Genomic DNA, 5,451 nt, shown 5'->3' with positions numbered 1-5,451 from the left:
AAAAAAAAAAAAAAAAATCACTATAACAAAACACCCTATGTCTATCACCTTATGAAGCGAGAGGATTTATTTAGGCTCACATTTGGAGAGGGTCCAGTCCATGGTTGGTTGGCCCCATTGCTGTGGATTTTGGTGAGTCCACCATGGCTGGAGGACCTGGTGGAGCAAAGCTGCTCACCTCATGGCCAGGAAGCAAAAGAGAGGAAGAGGAAGGGCTGGCTCTGACAATCCCCTCAGGGACATGGCCAGAGTAACCTAAAGACCCGCCCCCCCCTCCCAGTGGGCATCTGCTCCTAAAGGCTCCACCGTCACCCAGTGGACCCAAACTGGAGTGCAAGTATCTAACATATTGACTTTGGGGAACAGTCAAGATCCCAACTGTAGTACTCGGCCCTGCAATGCCACTCAGCAACTCTAGGGGGCCCCTCAGTGCAGTAGAATTCCAATTTCTTGTGTGAGCTCAACTGTCATCCCAATGAGAGTCATATCGTCCATTTCTTTCTTTCTCTTTCCCAGCAGGCCCACCACTGTGCTCAGAATGGAAAGATCCCAGTTAAAATACTCAGTAGCTTGCAGCCTCTGAAGTAGCCGTGGGCCATAGGCTCTTGCTTGGGCTGTTCAGACTCCTATAATGAAATACCATAGAGTAGGGGCCATGAGAACAACAGACATTCATTGTTCACAGACCCAGAGGCTGAGGAGTCCAGTCCAGGTGCTGGCATATTTGGTGCCTGCACCTCGCAGATGGAGACTCCTCACAGGGTCTCACGTGGTGGAAAGACAGAGCAGCTTCCTGGGCCTCTATTCTGAGGGCCTTGTTCCCACTCCCGGGGTGCCGCCTTCTCAATACTGTCAACATACAAATTTGGAGATTTGATTTCACCATATAAATTTGAGGGCCACATAAATTCTTTGACCCTACTAGCCACTGTCCTGGCCACTGAAACGTGTGCATAAGTCTCTGGAGTATAGTGTTGACCGTTAAGATTCAAGACACCCAACTTAATTTTGAATTTTCAATTAGAAAAGTTATTTCATACAAGCATTTGCCAAAGATTGCTCCTTCATTTGCTGTTTCTGGTCTACCCGAGCAGGGCCTCTCACAGAGGTGGTTTTCTCTTGATTTGAAGGGATGGATTTACCCTGTCAGCGTTACTGTCCTGTGTCCTTCTGTTCCCTGCCTGCCTGCTGCCTAAACGTGCTCTGTGGAGATGAAAACTGATCTTGCAATCAGAGAGTGGGAATTACCTGCTAAGAGTGGCCAAACAGGAAACTAGAGCCAAACAAAGCCCTGGCAGGTCTCCTTGAGAGGGTCACCACCAGCCAGGTTGCTATTCCTGGATTTCTTGTTTTGTGAGAAGAGCAAATCTCCAGTTCCTGAAAATACTGTGCTTGGTTTCCAGTTCATACAACCTAATGGGAGAGAGACAGGTACCAGAGCACTGTGCCCCTGGGCGTGTTGCTTTGAGTACTATTTGCTCTCAGACATCTTGTTCCTTGCTCCATATCTTAGAACGCTTGATCAGAGAAGCTGTGTTTGTGATGATGTGCATGCTGATGTGTCAGTCAACAGAGGACCACACATGCCCATGCCCCAGTGATTCCATAAGATTGTCAGCCAGGGACATTGTAGACATTCTAATGTGTGGAAGAACACTGTGATATTCACACAGTCACCATCGAATGACACATTCTCAGCATGTTAAATACTGTAAGGTTGGACTCTAACTCTCCAATGTGTTCCCACTTTCCAAAAGGGCTTTATGACCTGAATGTCCTTTTAATCTATCCGTCAGGAGAAAGTTCTTCAAAGTGACCATAGGTCCTGGTTTGGTCTAAACTAGTTTTCCCCTGCTTACCTTGCATAACCACAATAAATAAAGCTGCCTTTCAGACTGAAAGTGTCCCCGACTTATATTCTACTTCATTAGAATCTGGGAAGTCTAACATAAAATTTCTTGAGTGGTTTCACTTCACATTAATATTTCAGATAATATAAATAATGGATAGTTATTTCAGCAATAATAATGCGTATTTGTATATTGCCCTATACATTACAAAATATTTATAGCTAATACCTTATTTAACATACGTATTTTCACTTAGTAACAAGTGCTATAAGTTATATATTGTTTGCTTATCAAATATTATCACTGCATTGCTAAAATTATGCAGATTACGATTGCAGAATTTAAACAAAACTGACAATGAATTTCCTAAGAATTTTCACTGAGAAGGGAATTCTGTTGTCCAGTAATAGAGAGAAAGAAATGCCATAGAAGAAGGGCTAGAACAATACAGTTAAGGAGTCATTGCCAGAAAAGCCAACACTGGCAGCTTTCAGAATCTCCCTGCATACAGTAGTTGCATTAAACTTATTTCAGAGGTACTTCCCTTTGATTTGATAATTTAAAATTTTCTTTACAGATATCTGTTAAGAACTGATGAGCTACATATAAATTGTCTTAAAAACAATACAAACTCCAGCCCAGTCATTCTTTAAACACAAGTAATATTTTACCAAAGTGGTCTTTAAATTGTAAATTTGTTTCTTCTTCTAAAACTAATTCTAAGAGAGATGAAATATAGCAATTAGTTCAAATGTTGCCAAGATGTGTTTCATTTAACATTAAATAAATGGTCTTCTTCTATAGAAGCAGAAGCGTCCAAAAGGTTAATTGAATTTCCTAGAGTAAACTGTTCCTGCCTTTGTTTCTAAGAATCAACACTGAGAATGATCCATTCAGTCTTTTACTTTAAGCACCAAAACTGAGTCGCATATGCTGTGTCTCTGCATTTGTTTGTTAGATGTTTTTTGTTGTTGTTACTGTTGTTGGTATGCTTAGCCTAATATATCTCCATAGAGTCCATTTTATTTCATCTCTATAGTGTTCTAAAATTGCTTTAGTTATAGTGAGCAATAATTGTTGCCTTTCTTATTTCATTTTATTAGTTTCCTTTTCCCATTGTCAAAAATAAAATCCTACTTCCTACAGGCATATTTGCTCTGCATGAAATGCCTTTTATGTTTATCAAAATGAATAAGTCTTGACTAAATCCAGTAGAGTTCAGAAACCAGTTGTCTACAGTGTATTTGCATTGGATGTCTTCCCGGTGAGAGGTAAAGGTCCCCCACTTGTGTCTCAGCTATTCTACCTTCTTTATGTCTGTGGAGACTTTCAGAGAATACACTCTTTCAGTCCTACTTTCTGTGTTTCTCATTGGATAAATTTCTATGACTAATAATTCTTCTGTACAATCAAGTAAGACTTTCTTGTTGAAGAAAATCTGGAAAATACAGAAAAACATATAGAAGCATGAGAAAACTCACTCAGCCTCAAAGAACAACTGCACCAGGAAAGGGACAGAGACAGGAAAGTATTAAAGACTGCAGGAGAAGCTTCAACTCAACCCCTCAGACTGGACAGCGGGATTCTCCCACTGCAGGGTGAGCCAGTGGCAAAGTGCGACAGGAAGAGCAGGTCCATGCGCCTTCATCCGGGTCACCTCCCTTGTCCTATCAAATGTGGCCAGGGTGCCAGCTCTTCCGTGTTCACGTCTCAGAGGGTGACTCCCGGGTCTTTCCTGGGTCCGGAAGCTTGCAAGAGGCTGGGAGAAGGTAACTATCTCTACGGGACAGAGGCAGAATTCACACTGAAAGGTTTCCTGGAGTCAGTGCTGTAGGAAAAGCAATGCGGCAGCCAAGCGTTAGGCAGAAGCCAGTCTCAAGTTCAGCGGCACTGAGGGATCCTTCAGACTCTTCGGGTGTTAGTCCTTCCTCATGAAATTACTCTTCATTTGGCACATGTTTCTCTCTCTTTTATATGTTTCGCCTTTATTGAGTCTTGCACTGTAAACATAATTGCATCTTAGTTTTAAAAATGGTCTTTTAATAACCTTTCCCATGATTGATAAAATAGCACATACATCATAATGTGCTTCTAAAAACAGAGTTAACACATGCAGAGCGCTTAGAACAGAGACTGCCATGTGTTAAGTGCCTTGTAACAACTAAGGCATGTTACAGATGGCTCACTCAGAAAAGAAAATACAGGGAAGCCACCACAAATATCTTAAAGTATTTGAAGGGCTGCTCTGTCAAACAGGAAGCACAGGACACATTCCAGGGAGCTCTGCGAACGATGGACACAAGTCACAGTGGGTAGGAAGAAGTGAGAAGTTATGAATAGATCATTATTTGGTATTTTTAAGTAGATCTAGATGCACTTCTTTAAGCATCCTGTGTTCATTTTGAATGGTGACCTTTTCCAGTTAACAGCTGTAGTGTTAATCGCCGTGTAACAGTCTCCCAGGGACACTGAGCACCCCCTTGCTCAGGCTGTCCATTGTAGAGGCTTGTGCGGGTCTTCATAGAGGCAAGTAGGAGCTCCAGGAAGCCACAGCATGAGCTCCCCACTGCAGGGAGATTAGCTTACTGCACCTGATACACTGTTAGCTGCTGGCTGAAAAGGTATCTCATGCTTTGCTGGCTTTCTTTCCGGGTCGCAACTCCCTCCTCAGGTCCTGCTGTGTTGCTGCTCTTGCTACTTTCCTTTCTTGTGGGGCAGGAGGGAAGGGAGGCTGGGCTGGCACAAACAGGAGGCTGTGGGTACCGACCACAGTGCTTGCCAGGAGCCCTTCATCTCTGCTCCAGCAAGCTCTTGTCTTCTGCTGCTAACCATACAATAGTAACAAGCTAACCTACCAACTTGTAAGTGGCAGAAAGACCCAGAATCCTCCCAGTTCTGGACATAGACAAATCAATGTGAGGGTGTTGATTGCAGTACTTTTACAGGTGGGCTTTACTGAATGGTTGTATAACTACCAAAGTGACAGAAACAGGTGAGAAACTGTATTTTTTCTGATTTGAAAACATTAAGTGTTAAATGTGATATTGAACATTGAAAAATATGCCCACTATAATTATATAATGGCACACCACTTCTTATTAATATATGTGCACTATCCCCTCACCCACTTGTATGTATCTTCATTGACTAGGATACTAAAAATACACATTTTTAAGAATGCCGAGGAAGTAAAACTGACCTCACATTTCTGTAAACTTAGCACTTCCTGCCTTTCCATCAAGCTCGGTCCTGATTGTGTGGGGAAAGACAGGTGTTTCTTTTTTCTAAATTGTCGTGAGACATTTAGACCACAATGTGGTAAAATAATGGGCTTGATTCATATATAGCATCATAAACAAAAGATCCCACACATTGGGGCTGTGGTTATAGCTCAGTGGCACAAGGGCCTGCCTGGCAAGCGGCAGGTCCTGAGTTTGATTGTTAGTACAAAAAAAGAAACAAACAAACAAAGGAAGGAAGGAAGAAAACACAGAAAAAGAAAGAAAGAGAGAGAGAGAAAGAAAGAAAGAAAGAAAGAAAGAAAGAAAGAAAGAAAGAAAGAAAGAAAGAAAGAAAGAAAGAAAAAGAAAAGAAAGAAAGA

At 42.0% G+C, this 5,451-nt stretch overlaps 1 protein-coding gene across 1 annotated transcript in view; it reads left to right on the top strand.

The window, feature by feature from the left end:
- LOC102016228 (unconventional myosin-XVI) overlaps window positions 1–5,451 on the top strand; it is a gene marked incomplete at its 3' end in the record, with an annotated part of 353,926 nt that overhangs the window by 150,557 nt on the left and 197,918 nt on the right.

The sequence above is a fragment of the Chinchilla lanigera genome, unplaced genomic scaffold (genome assembly GCF_000276665.1).
Source record: "Chinchilla lanigera isolate Chin_1 unplaced genomic scaffold, ChiLan1.0 scaffold00003, whole genome shotgun sequence".
NCBI lineage: Eukaryota > Metazoa > Chordata > Mammalia > Rodentia > Chinchillidae > Chinchilla > Chinchilla lanigera.
Note: the sequence above shows the minus strand (reverse complement) of the source record. Positions and strands in the feature narration are given on the sequence as shown.